This window comes from Erinaceus europaeus, chromosome 12, assembly GCF_950295315.1.
Source record: "Erinaceus europaeus chromosome 12, mEriEur2.1, whole genome shotgun sequence".
Classification (NCBI taxonomy): Eukaryota; Metazoa; Chordata; class Mammalia; order Eulipotyphla; family Erinaceidae; genus Erinaceus; species Erinaceus europaeus.
The window spans coordinates 72,654,660-72,677,352 of NC_080173.1; the positions used below are offsets into that span (position 1 = coordinate 72,654,660).

Consider the following 22,693-nt stretch of genomic DNA (forward strand, 5'->3'; position numbering starts at 1 on the left):
AGACCACTCTACTATGGATTTGACTATTCTGAATACTTCAGATAAGTGAAATCAAGAAATATTTACTTTTATTAATGTCCTCAAGGTTTTTCCTTGATGTCGTGAAAGGCAGAATTTCCTTTCTTTCACACCATTGTGTGTCTATACTATATCTTCTCTGTCTGTTCAGCCTCTAACAGACACTTAGGTTGTTCCCACTTATTAGTCATTGTGAACATGCTGCAATCAACATGAGAGTGTTAATATCTCAGAACTTGACTTTGGGAGTTGGGTGGTAGTAGAGCAGGTTAACTGCACATGGCGCCAAGCGCAAGGACTGGCTTAAGGATCCTGGTTCAAGCCCCCGGCTCCCCACCTGCAGGGGATTTGCTTCACAGGCGGTGAAGCAGGTCTGCAGGTGTCTATCTTTCTCTCACCCTCTCTGTCTTCCCCTCCTCTCTCCATTTCTCTCTGTCCTATCCAACAACGATAACATCAGTAACAACAACAATAATAACTACAATAAAAAATAAGGGCAACAGAAGGGAAAATATATATATATACATATTTATATATATGTATAACCTGACTTCCATTTTTTTCTTCTTATTTATTTATCTGTTTATTTATTTTTATATTACAGAATTACATGTCAACAGGGGTTTGACTCCACACCATTCCCTCCACCAGAGTTCTGAATCTTCAGTCTCCTCATTGCAATTCACCACAGTCCCCCTAAGGTTGTAGTCATGGGCCAACCATCATTTCTACAAATATCTGTCCACATTTATACATAGTTGCTCCCTTTTTTCTGATTTAATCCTCTCTCCCCCTCCAAGCCACTCATGACAGCATAACTATACCTATATGTTCTTTTCCTGCTCTCTCTCTGGATGCTGATGGAGTCCAGGTCCTCTTATCTTCATCCTATCAGGTTGTTTTAGGGGAGCAGAAAGTAAGAGTTCTGGCTTCTGTAATTGCTTCTCTGCTGAGCATGGGCATTGACAGGTCTATCCATACCCCCAGCCTGTTCCTATCTTTCCCTAGTGGACCAGTGCTCTGGAGACCTGAGGGTCCAGGACACATTAGTGAGGTTGTCTGCCCAGAGAAGTCAGGATGGATTCATGGTAGCATCTTTAACTTGGTGTCCAGAAGGTGGCATGACCTAAGTTAAGACAAAATGATTAAAGGACAGGAATCAAAAATTTGGATTGGAAAGGATGAGATTAGGGATTTTAGGGTAGAAGAAAGCTAGGAAATTCATTTTAGGCATGTTCCTGGGGGCACACAAATATGGTAGTTTTGCTTGAATTTGGTAGCTAGCCTGAAGTTGGATAAGAATATTGTCTGAGAGAATGATGTCAGAGTAGAGAAAAGGGCTAGAAAGTTGGATTAGGGCAGGGAGTAGCTCCTTTTCTTGAAAAACAAATTCTGTGGCTAAAATTAACTATTTACTTCCATCCACCTGCCCCGGGGCCCATATATTTATATTTGTATTTATATTAATATTACTATTTATATTTAGCACCAGAGCCTGTGTAATCTCTAAGTCCTTATTGGTCTGAGCTTATAACTCATGGTCACAACTGGGAACATTGTAGGCTGCACTTATTTCAAGACCAGTCTTTTTTTTTTAATATTTATTTATTTCCTTTTGTTGCTCTTGTTGCTTTTTTTATTGTTGTAGTTATTGTTATTGATGTCATTGTTGTTGGATAGGACAGACAGAAATGGAGAGAGGAGGGGAAGACAGGGGAGAGAAAGATAGATACCTGCAAACCTGCTTCATCACTTGTGAAGCGACTCCCCTGCAGGTGGGGAGCCGGGGGCTCGAACCGGGATCCTTATGCTGGTCCTTGTGCTTTGCGCCACCTGCACTTAACCCACTGCGCTACCACCCGACTCCCAGGACCAGTATTTTTTGAGTGGCAGGGCAGGATAACCCCAGCCTTCCTTTGGAGGCTGGGGCTATCCCTATCGTCATTGCTTTTATGGTGAGGACAAGGTCCTGGGAGGGCCCACAAGATGCCATTCCTTATGGAAGTGACCAGTGGTGGTGGAGAGAGGGATCCTCTAGAAGTCTAAGCCCATCATATGTGTATGGGAATCCGAGGATTCCCTAACTGGGGCCCCAGATGCTGAGGTCGTGTGATATTAACCAAACGGGCTATTAAGTGGGCCAGTCTCTTGCCCTTATCCAACTTTTGTAGCCTGACATCCATTCTTTTGAACTAATACCCTAAAGTGGTATTGATGGATCACAGGGTCACTCTATTTTTAATATTTTGAGGAAATCACTATTTTCCATAGAGGTTGCACTATTTCTCATCCTCTTTTTGATGTAACATCAAGGCTTCAGACATGTGCAATACCACCTCTCCAGGCTTATTCATTCTTTTTATTTTAGAGAATGAGGAAGGAGTAAGAGACAGAGAGGACCATCATCACTGCCTTGCTCCACCATCCACGGCATCTCCTCAGTGGTTGCAGTGCTCTCAAGTGGTGTTGAGCACTCAAACTGACACCCCCATGTGTGGTAAGGTTCACACTGTACAGAATAAACGATCTCCTGGCCCCATTTTACATTCTTACCAAAATGTACAAGTATTCCAATATATCTCTGCATCCCAGTACTTGTCTTTTTTTTTAAATAATAGACATTGCAATAGGCATAAGGTGGTAGCTGACTCCCAATTCCCTGATGATTAGTGGTGTCAAGCATTTTATATATATATTCTGGTCATTTCCATATTTTCTTTGGAGAATTGACTAGTTAGTTTTAACATCTTTTGTATTATCTTTATTGGATAGAGACAGCTAGAAATAGAGAGGAGAGGGTGAGATAGAGAAGGAAAGACAGAGACACCTGCAGACCTTCTTTACCACTTGCAAAGCTTCGGGCCTGCAGGTGGGGACTTGGGGCTCGAACCCAGATCCTTGCACATTATAGCATGTGCACTAACCAGGTGTGCCACCACCTGGCCCCAGTATTAATATTTTTAAAGTCCCCCAAATGGACTGGAAGATAACCCACCCAATAGAAAACATGCTTTCCCATAAGTAAGGACCCAGGCTTTACTCCCATTCACGATATGGAAGCATTATAAAAAGAGGAAGCTTCACAAACAGTAGAGACACAAAGCTCCAGCAAAAGTCCTAACAGAATAAAAAGTGTTCCCCAAATGACCCTTCTTCTTCTTCTAGCGTTTGCCCTTCTTCCGTAGCCAGACAACAGCGTCAGGTTGAGCCTGATGTAAAGTTTCGAGACCTCCTTTGAATCTGGAGAGGTGGCAGTCGTTGACTATGTGGGTCATAGTCTGTCTGTAGCTGCAGGGGCAGTTCGGGTCGTCTCTGGCTCCCCAGCGATGGAACATAGCGGCGCCTAAAATGTAGCCAGACTTGAGTCTTTTCAGGAGAAAGAGTTCTGGATATGACTTTAAAAACCTGAGTTCCATGTCTTGTTCTGTTCCTGAGTGGCTATTAAGTTTTTTGTTTACTTTTTTTTTGCCTCCAGGGTTATTGCTGGGTCTCTGTGCCTGCACTACGAATCCACTGCTCCTGGAGGCTATTTTTTCCCTTGTTATCTATCGTTGTTGTTACTATTATTGTTGTTATTGCTGTCATTGTTGTTGGATAGGACAGAGAGAAATTGAGAGAGGAAGGGAAGACAGTAAGGGGGAAAGAAAGATAAGACACCTGCAGACCTGCTTCACCACTTGTGAAGCAAGCCCCCTGCAGGTGGGGAGCCAGGGACTCGAATCAGGATACTCACACTTGTCCTTGTACTTTGCGCCATGTACACTTAAGACGCTGTGCTAGCACCGGACCCCCTACTTGTTTTTTGTTGTTGTTGTTGTTGTTGTTGTTGTTTTTAACCAGAGCACTGCTCAGCTCTGGTTTATGGTGGTGTGGGGGATTGAACCTGGGGCTTTGGAGCCACAAGCATGAGAGTTTCTGTGCATAACCAGTAAGCTATCTCCCCAACCCTGGCTATTAAATTTTGATGAGTTAATGTCTATTTCTTCATCTAAAATGGACCACTACCCTGAAACCACAGTAGTACTTTATCTCCCCATGCCTCATTTTGCTTCTCTATAAAATGGAATCATCCTCCCTCTCTAGCTTCATGCATGAAGATGCTTAGCACTTTAGTCAGTACATTTTAGCTACTGTGTTATATTGGCTGACCCTTGATGGTGATCCTAGCTGGTTGAGTTTGGGAAATTTTAGTGCACTGGCCTGATTTTACTATTTTATTGTATCTTTTTATTGAGTGATCTCTTAGCTTATTCTTTTTTATTGTATGTGTTTTGTTATTTTCTGCTTGACTTTCAGTTTTAAATGGAGTACAAGAAACAGCTACTCAAAAAAGAATGGTTCCGAGGGCAGACAGGGTCCCAGTTGGGAGTCAACAGACCTTTGCTGATATGCTGAGCTTTGTGAATGTCTTTGCCTCAAAGCCAGCTCAGATTCTTGACCATATCCTAGCAGGAGCCCTGCACCACCAGCTCCTTTCAACTTTAAATTCTCCAGTAGCAAGCCTCTCTCATATCCCTGGCTCTCAACAGTGACAGCTTTTTAGTAAAAATGCCTAAAGTCCATCCCAGATTAATTAACTGCACCAAACTATCTGCAGGTGTTGCTGACATTGTCAGTAATTTTCTAGTGTTTTCAGGTGGTTCCAAAGTACTTCCAGAGCTGAGAAGCACTGTCCTATCCTAACAATTGCAACTTCCCTGTGGGATGATGTTTGCATCTATGTTTTGTCTACTGCAATATATACTATTTGCCATGAAAAACATATCCTTTCTGCTCTAAGTCGCTGGCTAACTTCTGGTCTTCCTGAAAGCATTGATGGAGTTTGAATTCTTCCCCCTGGACAATTTTTTTTTGCTATTGTTTATTTGTTTTACCAGAGCACTGCTCAGGTCTGGCTTGTGGTGGTGCGGGGGATTGAACCTGGGACATCAGAGCCTCGGGCATGAGAGTCTCTTATGCTATCTACCCCCTATTTCTTTCTTTCTTTCTTTCTTTCTTTCTTTCTTTCTTTCTTTCTTTCTTTCTTTCTTTCTTTCTTTCTTTCTTTCTTTCTTTTGTAACCATAGCATTACTCAGGCTTATGGTAGTGCAAGGGATTGAACCTTGGGCTTTTGGAGCCTCAGGCATGATAGTCTCTGCATAACCATTATACTATCTACCTCCACACCCCCATCCCCAACAATGTAAGCTGAGATAGGAGTCCCAGTAGTCTTACCTGGTACCTAATACTAATTTGTGATCATAGTATCTATCACTCTATATCAGTATCTTTCTTCTCCATCATTCCTACTATCTAGGAGACATCTGCATGTCTTAAGAGACTTTATAGTACTTAAAAAAAAACTGAGTGAAGAAATGAAGAAATAGATTGGTTGACAATTCTACCACCCCCACCCAAACAGAAAGAAAGAAAGAGAGAAGTAGATTGGTTGATTCAGAAGAACCTTAGCCCAGAGAACTCTATCAGATAACCATTAGCATTGGTCCCTAAGACAGTGCCAGGGTCACTAGACAAGGAGAGAATCAGACCTTCTCTAGCTAAAAGTAGGAAAAACCTAAAGATCTTACAGAAATATCTGTTCACCAGACCCACCCAAGCTTAGGACATTAAAAAGAGAAGTAACTTCTTGTCAGTGAAACTGTCCCTGTTATTTTCATCACTGATCACAATAAATGGCTATAATTACAAGACATTGTTATCAGGTGGACTGAGGGATTTGCTCACTCCCCAACTCAATGGTCTCACACCAGCCTATGCTTTCAGCTTTGTGTCTCTTATCATTCTTCTTCCTTATGATGCGTAATTCTATGTGTCAACTGAACTGGGCCATAGGGCACCAAGGTATTTGTTCAAACATTACTCAGGGTATTTCTGTGTGCTGATAACATTTAAATCAAGAGGTTGAATAAAACAAACTGCCCTCCTTCATGCTGATGCACTTTATCCAATCAGCTAAGGACCTGGATAAAACAGAAGGGCAGATCCTTCCTGCATATGTTCAAACCTCAACCTTTTTCCTGCCTTAGGGCTTCAACTAACTGAAACATCACCTCTTCTTGGATCTCAAATAGGCCAGCTAGACATGCCATTAGCTCTCCTGGTTCTCAACTTGCAAAGCCCCCTGAAGATGTCAGGAATTCTCTGCTTCCGTAACTACATGAACCAATTCTCTGTCATAAATTTCTTTTTTGCTGTTTGTTTGTTTGTTTGTTTTTGTTTTGTTTGTTTTGCCTCCAGTTTCACTTGGGCTCTATGCCAGCACTACAAAGCCAGCATTTCTGGCAGTCATTTTTTTCCTTTTTTTTTTTTATTAAACAGGACAGAGATAAATTGAGAGAGGATGGGGAGACAGAGGGAGAGATAGACATCTGGAGACCCTCTTCACCACTCATGAAGCTTTCCTCCTACAAGTGAGGAGCAGGGGCTCAAACCCGGGTCCATGTGCTTATTCTTTCAAGTAGTGCTATGTGTGCTTAACCGGGTGCACCACTGCCTGCCCCCATGAATCTCTTTATATATTATACAAACATTTATAAAGTTCTCAACCTCATCAATAAATTCTTGGAAAGTGTTGGTATGCTTCTAAATTCTGATTATAAGACCTTCTGTTTGATCATCACTTTAGGTTCCCTTGTATTGCTTAACGCTGTGGTCTATTTACATAATCATTGTTTTCACTGGTTTAATCCCCACTGGTTCCAGCGCTTTTTCCTTCTCCCCACCCCCTATCCTACATACTTCCTCTTCTTGACACTTCTGCCTCAGGAGATATAAAGGACAGTATTTTCTAATGAATAGAGATTAGATAGTTGAACTGCATCCCCGTTCATCAATAAAGATTGAACTACGTTCCCAGCTCAGCCATGAGTCAGTCCCTGGTCGTCTCTCTCCCACCCGTGAAGCTAGCCCAGCATCTGGCACTCGAACAGGGACCTGCAGGAAAGTACAACCTTAGGCTAAATAATGTACAAAAGAATCAATTTTACCAAAAGCTAATTGAGATGAACAAGAGTTAAGCACCTATGATACATGATTAGTCTCCTAAATAAAGGAAGGCCCAAGACATTTCTATTATTAAACAATAATTTGGGGGCTGGGTGGTGGCACAGCAGGTTAAGCGTTCATGGCGTGAAGCACAAGGACCAGTGTAAAGATCCTGGTTCCAGGCCCCGGCTCCCCACCTGCAGGAGGTTAGCTTCACAGGTGGTGATGCAGGTCTGCAGGTGTCTTTCTCTCCCCTCTCTGTCTTCCACTCCTCTCTCCATTTCTCTCTGTCCTTAAAAAAAAACCAATAATTTATAGAGGTGGGTAGTAGTGCACTGGGTAGAGTACATATGTTACTATGCATAAGGAACTGGGTTCAATCCCCCATTCCCACTTACTGGGGACTTTTAACAAGCAGTGAAACAGTGCTGCTAATGTCTCTTTCATTTCCTCTTTATCTCCCCTTCTCTCTCAATTTCTCTCTGTCTCAATTGAAAAAATAAGGGAGAAAATGGTCACTGGAAGCTATGGATTTATCATGCTGGCACTCAGCACAGTGATAACCCTGGTATCAAACAAAACTCTAATTTATAGTCATTCATTTACCCACTTTCCAGGCCATTTATTCCAGTTTAGAGTCACAGGTAGTGGGAGATTATCCAAGCAACTCAGGGCACAAGGTGGATGGTATTTACACACACACACACACACACACTACACATACACTCACACACACTACACACACACTCACACACACAAACATACAGACACACTCCTTTCTTTCCTGTCTCTCTCTCCTCTCTCTCTCTCTCCTCCCTCTCTCTCTTTCTTTCTCTCACACATATACAGACTCATTCACTGATTCTAACCGGAAAAATGAAGAACCCAACATTCACACCTTTGGGATGTGAGAGGAAGTAGGGATACACAGAGGAAACACAGAGGCATGGGAAGAAAGTAAAGATTCCACACAGACAATGGCCTGAGTTGGCATCAATTTTTAGAAACATTGTAACGAAATGATGTTGAAAGAAACAATGTCATTCATGGGCCAGCTCTATATGACATATAAGATTACACATGTATGATAGTATAGATTATAGATGACTATGTATACATATATATGCATATATACATATGTATATATATGTATACACTTGTGAGGGTGTACCACACACTGGCCTCCTAAAATCTGTAGATTCTAAACAAACAACTCTGTTGACTGACAGCAGCCAGATTGAAGCTGAAGTCCTAGTGTCATAAAACTATCTCTATGGTCTTTGCAAGTTATTTAATGAGCCTCAATACCCTCACCTGGAAAATTAAAAGAAATGCCAACAAGGGGGTTGGTAGGAGAGTGAGTGAGCAAATGTGCATACCTTACACAGAACCTGGCACCAAACGGACACTCGATGAATTAACTGTTATTTACTAGGAGAAGCCAAATAGCCATGCTATTAAAAACGACACTTAAATTAAAAAACAAAAAGGAGGGGCATCTCTGAATAAAAAGGCCACAGGGCATTGCAAAGTAAGAGCATGGGCTTCTTCTAGCTGATCAGAGGTCTTTTTCTCACCCAAGTTTGTGCTGTACTGCCTCTCATTAAAGTCACAAGATCTCTGGAGAAGCAGAAAGCTACTCTATTAACATTCATCGCCTTGGATTGATATCCTGGAGATATGTTCACAGGAAACTGATAGGAAAAAAAAAAAGAAAAAAAAAAACCTCAACCTCAGAAAAAGCTGGTTAGTCTCTGTAACACTCTTCCCTTGACATCCATCCCAAGGTCCTTCAGAGGTTAAAACGAGTTTCTTCCTCTGCCTCTACCACTCTAGTTGGAGCTCCCAGATTATCTTACCAGGGATCTCGATCATTTCCTAAGGGACACTTCTATATCCTAATAATAGAGTTGAATGTACTGTTTTCATTTTTTTTTTTCCAGCCTTTCACTGAATCCCTATCATTTGTAGAACACTGCTGACTTCAGCTCACCAGCCAAGGGGGCCCTCTGCCCCAGCTTCTTCTCTCTCCTCCTAACACTTTCCCCCTGCACACCACCTCTGCATTCTTACAGTTCTGAACTACCCCATCTTGTATGCCACACAAATCTCTCCTGACTGGGCCGCTAACTCCAGTTCATCCTTCAAAATCAGCCCTGCATTACAATTTTTGCAGATAGAATCCAATACACTTCAGCCTCCTGAACCTTCGTCTATTTTCTTGCCCCCAGCACCTTGAGTTTGTCCCTGTCATAGATTTACCACTTTACACTGTAATTTATAGTGCTTGCAATTATAACCCTGTCTAGTAGTTCTTCAGAGCAAAGAATATGTTCTGTTTATCTCACTTTCCTTGACCTACTGATAAGTGAGACACACAAAGCCACTGAATAAAGCTTAGGCAAACACATTTAACATATATATATATGTTATATATATATATATATTTAACATATATATATATATGTTAAATATATATATATATGATAGAAAGCCAGGCAATCGAAAGGGTGCAATACTGCTTCACCACTCACAAACCTTTCCCCCTGAAGGTGGGGGACCTTGCTCAATGTAACATGTATGCTCAACCAGGTACACCATCACCTGGCCCCTGAGCAAATACATTTTAAAGCACACTGGCTGGGAAGGAGGGAGATGGGTGTGACTATAAATGGATAGTGCATGGAGATTTTGTGGTGCTGTCAATGTGCTGTATCTTGATTGAGACGCACAGCCAGCACATTATAAAATGACTGGACACACACATCATAGCAATGCCAGTGTTTGTGGCTACTGTTACATAGGATGTAACCATTGGAGGAAACTGGAGAAAGGGAATATAGAATCTCTATACCATTTTTGCAACTTTGACTGAGTCTATGACTCCTTGAAAAGAAGGAGGAGGAGGAGGAGGAGCAGGAGGGGAAGGGGAAGGAAAAGGGGAAAAGGAAGAAGGAGGAGGAGGAGGAGGAAGAGGAGGAGGAGGAGGAGGAAGAGGAGGAGGAGGAGGAGGACACAGACAGGCTTTACTGTGATGACTAGCCGAACAAAATAGTTGGAAATGAGGGGTAATCAACTCAAGACCAGGTCCAATTTAAGATTATTTAAAACCAGCTAGCTAGAGAAAAAAAAATGATTAGAATAAAATATAGAATTGCTATGTTTCTGCTGTCAGAGCTTTCAAATGAGTATTGAAGTGGTTCGTACCCTGAATAGAATAAATCAGGTCAGCGCACCTGTGGGAGCTGGCTGAGCAAGGCCACCTATAATGCAACACCTAAGAGAAAGCTTCAGTTATACCTTCTGAGTGGTAGGAAAGAAGCTGCATGTCTGACCCATGATTTGAGAAAGTCATGAGCCAAGATGTCTAAACCCACTCTGATTACAACTTGGGACCCTTCATAAGCCAGAGGTGCTAAAAATGGAAGCAGCCAGTAAACTGACATCCAAAAGCTAATGGTCTGGCAATTTACAGAGGCAATGAAATCCCTGTCAAAAGCTCTAGGTCTTCTTCAAGGAGATAAAACAATTGTGAAATGTTATGAAACCACAAAAGACCATTGGCTAGCCAAAGCATTTGTGAAAAAATAGAAATGGAGGCTTTGGGAGTCGGGCGGTAGCATAGCAGGTTAAGCGTACATGGCGCAAAGCACAAAGACTGGCATAAGGATCCCGGTTCTAGCCCCCAGCTCCCCACTACAGGGGAGTCGCTTCACAGATGGTGAAGCAGGTCTGTGGTGTCTATCTTTCTTTCCCCCCTCTTTCTTCCCTTCCTCTCTCCATTTCTCTCTGTCCTATCCAACAACACGACAGCAATAACAACTACAACAATAAAACAAGGGCAACAAAAAGGGAAAATAATTAATTTTAAAAAATTTAAATTAAAAAAAAGAAATGGCGGCTTCACATTCCCTTACTTCAAACTGTTACAGAGCGAGAATTAACCACCATCCACTGCAAGGAAGCAAGGATGTTTATTCACGAATTCGAATCTGGGCAGAGATGGTGACCGGCAGCAGTCCACCAAGCTCGACCCCGAACAGGGCTCAAACCATACAATTTATAGGATTTCTGAATACATTCAGGGAGGGGGAACACATCACCTTATCAACCTACATCCAATTACAGGCTATAGAGAACACAAAATCCAATCATTTCAAACTTAGCAAAAGTATGATCCACTCAAAGCAAAGCGCGGGCTAGTTTCAAACATTGCACACAACCAATAGAATCTGGCCGGGTAGGGTCACCACATCCCCATCAGCTGCCCCTTCCTAGAAAATAATTTCCTAGTGCAAAGGCCCTGATAAGCTTTGCCTGTTTACAGGGTCTCAGTAAACAACCGGTGGCTTACTGATTAAGTCCTGTTCTTCAAAGGGGAAAGGGCAAGGAATTTTCCATCTCATACCACAAACAACTTATACTAAAAGCACTTAACAAATAACTGCATGACAGAGAATTTTTAAAACTACTTCTAACATTCCTTAAAACTACTGCTTCTAACACAAACTATACTGCAAGGCAACAGCAATTATTAAAGCATGGCATTGGGGCAAAAATGGGCACACAGAGCACTGACACAGAATAGTGGGTGCAGAAATAAGTGCATACATATATGGACATCTAATACATGACAAAGTAGTCAAAACCATACAAGGGAAAAATCCTTGTCAATAAATGGTTCTGGAAAAACTGGACAACCATATTAGGAAAATAAAAATAAGGGGTGTGTGGGTGGTGGTACACTGGGTTAAGCACACATAGTACAAGGTGCAAAGATACCACTTGGAGCCCCCGGCTCCTGACCTATAGGAAGGGAAGATTCACAAGCAGGTCTGCAGGTGTTTTTTTTCTCTCTCTCCCCCCTTCTCTATCTTTCCCTCCTCTCTCAATTTCTCTCTATCCTATCCAACAAAAAAAATGGGAAAAATGGCCACCAGGAACACTGAATTGGTAGTGCAGGCACTGAACCCCAGAGATAACCCTGGAGGCAAAAAAAAAAAAAAAAAGGAAAATAAAAATAAGACCATCATTTAACACTACACACAAAAATTAATTCAAAATGGATTACAGACGAGGATATTAGACACAAAACCATAAAGCATACAGAAGAAAACATAGGCGACATACTCCAGAATCTTATCATATATTTGGAGATTCAACCCCAAGAGACAAGGTAAACTAAAACAAGAAAGAACAAATAGGACTGCATTAAATTTAGGATATTTTACACATCAAAAGAAACCATTAAACTGGGGAGGCAGCTTAATGGTTATGCAAAAGACTTTCATGCCTGAGGCACCAAAGTCTGTTAAGATTCAATCCCCAGCACCAACATAAGCCAGAGCTAAACCATACTCGTCTCTCTCTGTATCTCTCTCATTAAAATAAAATTAAAAATGAATATTAAAAGAAGAAATTGGCAGTAGTGCAGCGGGTTAAGCGCAGGTGGCACAAAGCGCAAGAACTGGCATAAGGATCCTGGTTCAAGACCCCGGCTCCCCACCTGCAGGGGAGTCGTTTCAGGTGTCTATCTTTCTCTCCCCCTCCTCTCTCCATTTCTCTCTGTCCTATCCAGCAACAATAACTACAACAATAAAAAAGGGCAATAAAAGGGAGTAAATAATTTTTTTGGAAAAAAGAAAAAATTATCACAAAGGTAAAAAAGACACCAGCAACTGGGAAAAGATAGTTTCACATCATATGTCTGACAAGGAGTTGATATCCAAAATGCAGTGACACAATTCAATAGTAGAAAGCCAAGCAACAATTTAAAAAGTGGCCAAGGGGACTGGGGAGATAGCTTAATAGTTATGCAAAAATATTTTCATGTCTGTGGCTCTAAGGTCCCAGGTTCAGTCTCCAGCACCAACATAAGCCAGGGCTGAGCACTGCTCTGGTAAATAATAAATTATAAATTAAATAAAGTGGCCAGTGTTCTCTAGGAAATGGTGCAGTGACTGGAGCTTTGTGTGTAAAAGCATGAGCCTTTTAGTTCAACCCCTGGCATCATGGTTTTTTTTTCTTTCTCTTCCTCCCCCCTTCTTCTCCTCCTCTCTACTTTCTCATGTCAACATAAATAAAATCTTTTTAAAGTAGGCAAAAAAAAAAAAAACCTAACTAGGCACTTCTTCAAAGAAGGTACACATATGATAAACAGGTGAGAGAAAAACTGAGCATCGCTGGTTAGGGAAGTGAAAATGAAAATCACAGTACGAAGGACCTACATTTTAAAAAATGGAAATAGCAAGTGAGGATGTGAAAAAAAAAAAAGGAACTCTAATACACTGTTGGTGGGAATGTAAATTGGTGCAGTCCTTATGGGCAACAATATAGAAAATTCTTTAGAAAATGAAATTTGTAGTACTTTATGACCCTTCAAAACCAAGCTGCACTATTCACAATAGTGAAAATATGGAGTCATATTAAATTCCCATTGTCAGATGACTGAAAATGTCAGGTAAAGAAACAATGGTATCTATACTTTTGGAATACTACTCAGCCAGCAAAAAGTTGGAATTGTGGTTTGGAGACTAAGTGAAAAGAACCAAGGTCATTGGATGTGAGGCCTATCTAGCTGCGACATCTGTCACTCCATTGATCCTCAGGGTTGATTCAGCTGATCTGGCTGGTTAGGCGGGTGTCCCCTTCCTCCCTCATCGCTCCATGTGCGTCCGTCCCAAAGCTGCTTGCTCGGTCAAAGAGGACGACCTTCTCCGAATAGAGACAGACCAGTGGTCTTCGGTCGAGGGTATAGGAGTAGCTGTGCTCCCCTGCTAGAACCTCCAGACAAGCTCTCGAGAACCAAGGTCATTATGCTCAGTGAAATAAACAAAGAAGTGAAATATAACTAACTATCAAATAATTTCACTCATTTCTGGAATCTAAATCACTAAAAATAGCAGCCCGGGATATGGCTCCAATAGATGAACAGCTAGACTTTCAAACGTGAGGTCCTGGGTTCAATCCCCAGTATTGTATGTGGCAGAGAGGTATACTGGTTTCTCTCACCTCACCTCCCTTTGATAGATAATGTTTTTAAATATTTTATTTTGGTAGAGACAGAGAAATTGAAAGGGAAGGGGAGAGAGAGAGACAGAGAGAGAGAGAGAGAGAGAGAGAGAGAGAGAGATGGACCTGCAACACTGCTTCACTACTTGCAAAGCTTTCCTTCAGCAGGTGGTGGCTGGGGAGTTTGAACCCAGGTCCTTGGGCATTGTAACATATGTGTTCAACCGGGTGCACCACTGCCCAGTCCTAATAAAAATCTTTTTTTAATAGCTAAAGCAAACTTGAAAAATAATAATAATGACCAAAAGTCACTTACATGAAAACTAATATGGCTATTGGTGGGAGAAGAAGTGGGGACAGGTAGAGGGGTGTCTTTGATATAACAGCACTGGTGGTGGTGGTGGTGGTGGTAATGGTGGTGACTCGTATGTGTAGGTATAAAAATATCCTCCTAAAATTTTGTAATATTGTCAACTAACAATATTAAATTTTTTTAAGTTCTCCATAAGTCCTCTAAAAACCTAAGCTTCCTAGCAACCAGGATGGTAAACAACCTGATGACTTCAAGAGCTCAGAGCCCTAGAAGCCTGGGACCCCTGATAACTAATGTCTCTAATAACTTGGGGTCTTGGAGAGCCATGAAGTCTTCTATAAATTGAAAAATTGAATAACCGGGGGCTCCTAACAACACAATACCTATAATAAACTGAAACTCTTAGCAACCCAGGTCGCCTAGCAACCTGGGGATTCTAATTATCAGTGACTCCTAGCAACCAGAGAACATACAACCTGGGGGCCCAGTACACAACCCAGCCCTGGACAGAGATTGCTTCTCATTCTGCAGTGACTTTACATTGACTCTTGAGAGACAATGTGATATAAGCCATAGGACAGTATCTGGAACCACAGACTTGAGTGATCTGACTGTGCATCTCATCAACTATATGTCCTTTAGCTTAACCTCCCTATCAGCTTCCTTAGATATAAAATGAGAGTGAGAATGGTAATACCTGCAGGGCTCATAAAGTTATTATAACCATCACATAAGAGGGCATGGTTCTAGAAAAACAGTTTAGTAGCTCATACAGGGATTTCCTTTTTTTTTTTTTCTCCAGGGCTATTGCTGGGACTCAGTGACTGCACTATGAATCCACTGCTCCTGGAGGCTATTTTTTTTTCCTTTTGTTGCCCTTGTTTATCATTGTTGTTGTTGCTGTCATTGTTGTTTGACAAGACACAGAGAAATGAAGAGAGGAGAGGAAGACAGAGAGGGGGAGAGAAAGATACCTGTAGATCTGCTCCACCCCTGCAGGTGGGGTTCCGGGGCTTGAACTGGGATCCTTATGTGGGTCCTTGCACTTTGAGCCACCTGTGCTTAACCAACTGCGCTACCGCCCAGCTGCCAGGGATTTCCTATTTCTGACTTCACCCTGTCTCCCTCCATCTCAATACCCTTATACTTCACCAGTTGGAAGTCAGTTCTATTTCCAAAACATTCAGACACCATCAACACCACCAAAACCTTGGCCCCTCCACTTCATGGTACATATTGTCACCAGTTATCTTTCCAGCACAAGTCTTACTAAAACTTAAAGACTTCTACTGACTCCCACTACTCTTAAAGTTCAGACTCTAACATGGTACATAAAGTCTTCTTATCTCTCCCAACTTCTTCATTTACATCTAAAACAAACACAGGGGGGCGGGTGCTACGTAGCACACATGGCACAAAGCATAAGTACAGGGATAAGAATACCGGTTCGAGTCCCGGCTCCCCAGATGGTGAAGCCGGTCTGCAGGTGTCTATCTTTCTCTTCCCCTCTGTCTTCCCCTCCTCTCTCAATTTCTCTCTGTCCTATCCAACAACAGCAATGGCAACAGTAACAACAACAACAAGGGCAGCAAAATGGGAAAAATAGCCTCTAGGAGCAGTGGATTCATGGTGCAGGCACCCAGCCCCAACAATGACCCTGGAGGCTTAATTAATTAATTAATTAATTAAAGACACAAAATGTGTGGTTTTATCATATTGGATTCACAGATGAAGTGGAGATTAAAGATTAATTTAACCCAAACACATACAGTCTTGAAGCAAAGATTTGAGACAGAATCCAACTACAAAATTCCTCCGACTGCCAGGTCCAAGATTCATTGCTGCCTTTTGGAAGGCTTCAAAAATGTGCTTTTCTGGTTGTCCTTTTAAAAAAAGAAGGAAAAAAAATGCATTGAGCAGGGGATAGAGAGCATAATGGTTATGCAAAGAGGCTCTCATGCCTGAGGCTCTGATGTCTCAGGTTTGGTCCCCTACCTCACCCTAAAACAGGGATGAACAATGTTTTGATTAAGAAAAAATAAATAAAATTAAATGTATCAGTGACTTAATAGTAGTTTGTAAGAATACAAGATTACCTGGATATAGTTCCACACCACAACATCCATCACCAAAGTTATGTGTCCTTGCCTCCCCCCAACGGCCACCACAGTTCTCACAGTCTTAGAAACATGTCAGCTACTTTAGCTTACTTATTTGTTTATCTATTTGGGTTTTTTTTAATGTGTGTTTTTGTTTTGTTGGTTTCTTTTTCTTTAGCAAATTCATGTGTTTCAATTCTCTGTCCCACAGATAAGAGAAAGCAACAGTTGTCTTTCACCTCCTTACTTAGGAAATGGAAAAATAGATGAACATGGAGTGCACACTCTCCTGATTCAGCCTCTGTGGGTATTTGAATCTCTGTGCCTCATAGAGATTTGTATTTCCTCTGTGACAGAGGGACATATAGCCTAAGTCTGTATTTCCTCTGTGCCTGATGGGCCTCACAGCAATCAGTGACTGCAACTCCCATACCTCCTCCCTCCACATTCCCAAGCAGGACAGGTAGGGAGGAATCCAGCCTAGCTGGAAGAGATAAGACCCCCGTATCCAACTAGCACCAGGGCCCAAGATCGTACGCCTGCAGTGTGCCAATGTCTGCCATTCCCTTTATAACCAAGATGTAAAACTATATAAACAGTGTTGTTCCTTTGTGTGGTGCAGAGAACTTCCTGGAGAGATCCAGATCTCTGGCCCACTGGTGTATTAAACTCCTCTCTCTATTCACAACACCCAGTTCTGGTCTCGAGTTTGGGAATAATTTATGCATCACTTACTTCATCTCCAGTTTCATTAATTTTGTCCCAGAGGACACTATTGTCTTTTTTTTAATAGTATACTAGTATTCTATTGATTATATATCCCATAACTACTTTATTTGATCATCCATTGATGGACATTTAGAGTTTACATCCACTCCTTGGCTATTGGTGTTGAAAAAGCATTTGATAAGATCTAACACCTATTTATGATAAAGACCCTTATGAAGGGCTAGGAAGTGGCATACCCAGTTAAGCGCACGTTGTTCTAAGCACAAGGACCTGCACAAGGATCTGGGTTCGAGCCCCTGGGTCCCCCACCTGCAGGGAGGAAACTTCACAACCAATGAAACAGGTTCTCAGGTATGTTTCTGTCTCTCTACCTCTCTATCTCCCCCTCCCCAGTCAATTTCTCTCTATTCATCCAATTAAAAAAATGGCCACTAAGGATTCACCTTGGATGAAAACAAAACAAAGAAACAAACAAACAAAAGTATCTTTATGAAATTGGGAAATAGAAGGAAAATTCCTCAACATAACAAAAGCATGGTTACTTTTTTGATAAACTGGCTTCAGTCCTGCCCCAAAGTCCTTTTCACTGCAGCCAAAGAACACATGTCAGGTCTGATGAACTTGAAGAGTTACCACCATGGGTGCTTACCCTGCACACACACAAAATATACACATTAGAAAGAAGAGGTTAGGGGGTCAGGTGGTAGCACAGCGGGTTAAGTGCATATGGTAGGAAGAACAAGGACCAGAGTAAGGATCCCGGCTCCAGCCCCCGGCTCCCCACCTGCAAGGGGGGGGGGGTCACTTCACAAGTGGTGAAGCAGGTCTGCAGGTGTCTCTCTCTCTTCCCCTCCTCTCTCAATTTCTCTCTGTACTATCCAACAACAACAATAATAACCACAGCAATGATAAAACAACAAGGGCAACGAAAGGGGGAAAAATGGCCTCCAGGAGCAGTGGATTCATGGTACAGGCACTAAGCCCCAGCAATAACCCTGGAGGCAAAAAAGAAAGAAAGTTTGCTGAAGCCAAGCCCAGAGAAGCTTAACCTAAGGTTCACAGTGTAATTTTAGGACAAATGGTCAGGTACTTTCCTCCATGTTGCTTCTCCTCAAAAAGGCCCAGATACTAATATTTTAGTACCTAACCATTTCTATTAACATCTATTCTGTCAAAAAGGTTATCCTGAGTTTGTAAAATATGTTATTTCTCCATAACTACCTCATTTTTGATCAAATAGCAACTATAAGCACTTTGATTTTCCCCATTGAACTCTCAAGGTTTTGGGGTGTGGGGAGACTGATAGGCACAGCAGGAAGGCTGCCCATCATTATTTAATGTCTTTGCAGTATGAATGTGAGGACAAAGATCCCCCAAGAGGAGAAAAGGTCACTCCAGAGGTACAGCAACTAAGAGTCAGGACAAGGACCAGCTCTCACTTTCCAAAAGGTCACTTCACAGTAAGGTACTCATCTCTGTAATTAAGAGAGTACATAAGAGGACCCCCTCTGACATTATTGCTCATGAACCCAAGGGGCAAATTAAGGAGCACTTACTTACAACCACTTGACTGTGGTTGGGGTCCCTCAGTGCACATGAAAGAGAAATTACACTTAATTCCCATGAATGTGTTTAATCTTTCAATTATTCAAACTCTTCATCCGTAAAACATCTTCATCCGTAAAATGGAGACAAGACAATGTCACCTCAAGGTCAGGCTGAGTCTTCATGCTGAGTTCCCTCTGACTCCTCTCTAAGAACTGTTCTCTCAAGGCTGAGATTAGGAACTCAAGTGAGTTTTTTTCAAGGTTCTGAGGAATTTTTCTCTCTCTCTCTTTTTTTTTTTCCCAGAGCTAATGCTAGGGTTCGGTGCCAGTACTAGGAATACACTGCTCCTGGTGGCCATTTTTTTCCACAGGACTGAGAGAAATTGAGAGAAAAGGAGGAGGATAGAGAGGGAGAGAGAAAATATGATACCTAGGGAGTCGGTTGGTAGTACAGCGAGTTAAGTGCAGGCCAGCGCAAGTTCGAGCCCCCGGTGGCTCCCCAGCTGCAGGGGAGTCACTTCACAAGCAGAAAAGCAGGTCTGCAGATGTCTATCTTTCTCTCCCCCTCTGTCTTCCCCTCCTCTCTCCATTTCTCTCTGTTTTATCCAACAACAATGACATCAATAACAACAATAATAACTACAACAATAAAACAAGGGCAACAAAAGGAAATAAGTAAATAAATAAATACTTTTTAAAAACCTTTAAAAAAAAAAAGAAAGAAAGAAATATATAACACCTGCAGACCTGCTTCACTTGTGAAGCATCTCTCCTGCAGGTGGGCAACCCAGGGGCTCAAACCTAGATCCTTGCACTTAGTACTGTGTGCGTTTAACTGAGCACACCACCATCCGCCTCCCCCCACCCCCCCGGAATTTTCTGTTTTGAGGAAAGACTCTCCCTTTAGCACCCAAAACAAGTTCCTTCCCAAATTTCAAGAGAACTGCTGAGTTCAGGTTCATCATGTTCAATGGACCTGAAATGGTTCTCAGTGGGGATAATCCTCCAGGGAAGACTTAGCAATGTCTGAAGACATTTTTGGCTGCCACAACTGGGGAGAAAGATGCTGTTGTCAATTCACAGTAGAAGTCAGAAGTGTTACTAACCATCCTACAATGCACAAGACAGTCTCCTAAACACTGTTATTCAGTCCCAGTGTCAATGGCATGAGCATGAAATGCTCTGATACACAGCATGGAGCAGTCTCAGTCTTCATCCTCCTCCTCCTCCTACACATCCTACCTTCTATGTGATGTTGGACAGGTCATCGCATCTCTACGCTGCGTCCTGCTTCCTGACCTGTAAAATAAGACATCTTGATTTGGTTTCATGATCTATATGCCCATCACTCCCAACACTATCAATTTCTAGCTGTGCTTTCTGGACAAAAAGGAAAAAGTGACCTCTCTCTCTTTCTCTCTCTCTCTCTCCCCCTCTCCCCCTCTCCCTCCCTCCCTCTCTGCCACCAGGGTTTTGCTGGGACTTGGTGCCAACACTATGAATCCACCACTTCTTCCCCCCTACTTTTTTAAATTACTTCGAACAGACAAATTGAGAGAGGAGGGAGGAAATAGAGAGAGAGAAAAAGAGAAACACTTCCAGGCTTACTTGAAGCATCCCCTTGCAGGTAGGGGTCAAGGGCTTGAACTCTGGTCTTTACACATGGTAATGTGTGTGTTTAACAAGGTCTGCTACCACCCACCCCTCTGTGGTTTTTCTTTATGGTGTTTGAGTGATCAAAAGAAAAAAAAAATGAGAATACTGAATGTCCTCACTTTCATTTCTTCAACTATAGTAAGAGAATAATTATTCTAATTTTAGCATACATGCATTAATGTGAGAAGAAAAGGAATAACTTTAAATATAGTTGGTGCTTCATTTACATTTGTCATTTTTTAATCCTAATAGATCAATCGTGGGACACGTGAGAAACTGTGATTTACTAAAATGTTCCCTCAAGAGAGGTAGGAGATAGATGACCAGCACAAAGATCTGAATCTGAGCCCTCAGCCACCACATAGGAGCACCACGAGAGGGGAAACTTTGCAAATGATGAAACAGTACTGTAATATCTTTTTCTCTCCCTCTCTACCTCTTGCCTTCTATGAGGATTTTAAGATACCATCTAACTCAGCAATTCCTCTCCTAAGCATCTACCCAAAGAACACAAAAACACCTATCTAAAAAGGTGTATGCACACCTCTATGTATGGCAGTGCTGTGTGTAGTTGCCAGCATTTGGAGACAAACCAAGTATCCAACAAGAGATGAATGGTTAAAGAAGTCATGGCAAGGGAGTCAGGCAGTAGCACAGCGGGTTAAGCGCAGATGGCACAAAGCACAAGGACCAGCGTAAGGATCCCGGTTCAAGCCCCTGTCTCCCCACCTGTAGGGGAGTCGCTTCACAAGCAGTGAAGCAGGTCTGCAGGTGTCTATCTTTCTCTCCCTCTCTCTGTCTTCACCTCCTCTCTCCATTTCTCTCTGTCCTATCCAACAATGACGACATCAATAATAACTACAACAATAAAACAGTAAGGGCAACAAAAGGGAATAAATAAATAAATATTTTTTTTAAAAAAAGAAGAAGTTGTGGCATAACCAAGTTCCAGGTGCTACTATGATCCCACCTGACCTCCCTGGGCAGATGACCTCACCAACATGCCCAAGAACCTCACACTCTAGAGTCTTTCCCTACTGGAAAAAGAGATAAACTGGGAGTATAGGTCAACCAGCCAGTGTCCATGTCCAGCAGAGAAGCAATTATAGAATCCAGAACTCCTTCCTTCCATACACTCAGAAAGAATTTGGTCCATATTCCCAGAAGGGGAAACATTAGGGGAAGATGACTAGAGGGCTCTGAGCCACAGTTCCATGAGGACCTGGATTTTATAACAAGGATACTTTATTTCTGCACCATCGCTGAGAAAGAAGAGAATCCAAAGGACACCTAAAGGGGAAGGGCATTCGGTGGTGCACCGGGTTAAGTGCAGATAGTACCAAGCACAAGGACCCGCACAAGACCCCAGTTTGAGTCCCCAGTCCCCTACCTGCAGAGGGGGTCACTTCACAAGCAGTGAAGCAGGTCTACAGGTGTCTATCTTTCTCTTTCCCTCTTTATCTTCTCCTCCCCTCTCAATTTCTCTCTATCCTATCCAAAAACTCGAAAATTTGGCCACAAGAGTAGTGGATTCGTACTGCAGGAACCGAGCCCCAGCAATAACCCTGGAGGCAAAAAAAAAAAAAAAAAAGACACCTAAGGAAGTCACACACTGTTTCACTTATCTGAGAGGAAAGAAGGAAAATGAAGGATAATTATGGGCTGATTTCATTCATAAGTGAAATATAGAGAATTAAAACATATGAACTTGAAAGAAGAAAAAATATACATATATAGTTAACCCATAACTATGATCTCAGGAATAACTATAGTGGTTACTATAGGGGAGTGGGGTTTTGGGGAAATAGAATTTTGGTGGTGGGAACTGTGTGGAATTATACCCTTATTATCTTATAATTTTGTAAATAAGTATCAAATCACTAATTAAAATGTTTTTTAAAATAAATTGTGGTACATACGCACAATGGAACACTACACAGTTGTAAGAAGTGAAACATATTCTTTGCTACAACATGGATGGAAGTAGAGGACATCATGTTGAGCAACAGTCCGAATATTGTACCAAAGTAAAAGACTCTGGGGAGCAGGGGGGACTTTCAGGTCCTGGGGCACGATGATAAAGGAGGACTTAGGCTGGGGATGAAAGTGTTTTGCAGAAAACTGAGAGATTTTACACATGCACTAACAACTGTGTATACTTTAAATCATTAATCTCCCAATTAAAAAAAAAGGATGTCAGAAGAAGAAGAATGAAGATCATATGATCTCACTCACAGATGGGCTCTAAGAAGCACAGCAGAAGACAATTACAGAAGCCAGACCTCCCACCTTCTGCATCCCACAATGACCTTGGGTCCATAATCCCAGAGGGTTA

The 22,693-nt window shown here is 42.0% G+C and overlaps 1 long non-coding RNA gene across 1 annotated transcript; it reads left to right on the forward strand.

The window, feature by feature from the left end:
- The first annotated feature begins 872 nt into the window (after positions 1-872).
- On the forward strand, positions 873-20,786 carry LOC132541739 (uncharacterized). The gene is made up of 3 exons (XR_009552837.1): positions 873-2,515; positions 18,505-18,620; positions 20,611-20,786. It is a non-coding gene; the product is annotated as an uncharacterized LOC132541739 (long non-coding RNA).
- Positions 20,787-22,693: the final 1,907 nt, after the last annotated feature.